The sequence below is a fragment of the Echinops telfairi genome, unplaced genomic scaffold, assembly GCF_000313985.2.
Source record: "Echinops telfairi isolate 266 unplaced genomic scaffold, ASM31398v2 ScPeMD7_6;HRSCAF=24_0, whole genome shotgun sequence".
In the NCBI taxonomy this organism is placed as follows: domain Eukaryota; kingdom Metazoa; phylum Chordata; class Mammalia; order Afrosoricida; family Tenrecidae; genus Echinops; species Echinops telfairi.
This window is the reverse complement of record NW_022103902.1, coordinates 16899228-16900910: the sequence shown is the minus strand read 5'-3', so window position 1 is coordinate 16900910 and position 1683 is coordinate 16899228.

The window sequence follows — 1683 nt, the reverse complement described above, 5'->3', positions numbered from 1 at the left end:
CTATGTTTGCAGGATAATCCTATCTTGGAGAGCTCTCCGTGAAGGCAGTTCTGAGTTCTGAGCTATCATGCACTCTGTTTCCCTAAGGGAATGCTCTGCTGAAAGACAGAACTCCCACCTCTGTCAAAGCTATTTCGCTGTGCAGAAGAAGCATCACGGTTTCACTGGAAGATACATTCAAGAACTCCATGTGAAGTGGTGGAGACTCAGAGCACAGGCATCAGCGACTGTGGCCTTGAGCTTGGGGGAGGGAGCAAAGGCCCTGAGCCATGATGAGAGAATGGAAACCATGAATCAGAACTGAGGAGCAGTGCTGAGACGAGGGGACTAAGATAGAGCCACAGGCAGGCTTCCTGCTTCATGGAGGAAAGAGCAAAGAGACCACGTGACTGGCTGCTGGTTGGAGAGCGACGTTGCTATGGACCAATGACTGTGTCCGTACTACTTACTGATTCTGACTTGTGGTAACCAGTTACCTCCCCTAACAAGCGCCCTGTGTTGCAAGTATTGTCTGTGAGTTCTGTGGCCATTGGAATGAATCAACCCTACTATGGAAGCATGCTTTGGGAGGAATAATAGGATCCAGAACGATGGAGAGTGAACGCATGTTTGATCCCTAAAATAGGGAAGCCAGATCAGGCTACTTTCCATGCCGTTTTATGGCACTTCGTATTAAAGACATCTCAAAATTAGCATGTCCACGCCAAATTCAGTTTCATCTGTCAAATCTGCTTTTCGTTCATTCTTTGCTTTCTCAGTAAATAGCATCACTGTGTACCCAGTTGTTCATGCCAACACTTTGAGAAATGTCTTTTAAAGCCTCCTTGCCCTCACCATTCAGTGTATTAGCAGCCTCGCTGATCCCATTCCTAAAATGTATAATTATAGAATTTCCTCTCTCCTGAATCCCCATACCCACTGTCCCAGCTGCGATCATCTCTCACACGGTCCCCCTCTTCCATTCTTATTTGCCCTTAATCCTCTCCTTATACAACAAAGTCCACTTTATTCAAGGTAAAACAAGGCACACTAACGTCTTGGTTTAAAGTGGCTTCCCATTCTATTTTGGGTAAGGTCGTTACTGTAAACAGCTGACAAGCTGGCTCCTGACCCCTGGTGACCCCATGAACAATGAAACAAAACATTGCCTGGTCTTGTGCTAGGCTTAGTATCAGTTGTGGATAAGATTGCTGTGATCCATCAGCTTATATTGGCTGACTTTCGGATATAAACCATCAGGCCTTTCTTCCTAATCTATCTTAGTCTAGAACAGTGGTTCTCAACCTTCCTAGTGCCAGGACCCTATAATACAGTTCCTCATGTCATGGTGACTCCCCCCCAACCATAAAATTATTTTCGTTGCTACTTCATAACTGTAATTTTGCTACTGTTATGAATCGGGCAATCCCTGTGAAAGGGTCGTTTGACCCCCAGGTGGAGAAGCGCTGATCTAGAAACTTTGCTGAAAATTGTTCAACATTGTATCAGCTCTCAAGTGAGTGGTAACTATGCATGGGGTTCATTGTCTGGGAACCCAAAGCAGGCCTCCTGCATGGGAAACCGAGTATTCTACCACGGTCCAATCCCATTGTCAAGGCACTGCCTTGTTGAGTTGGCCTCTGCCTACTCTGGCAATCTTACATTGCTGATGAACTCCCTCCTATCCTCACCAACTTCGAGGCC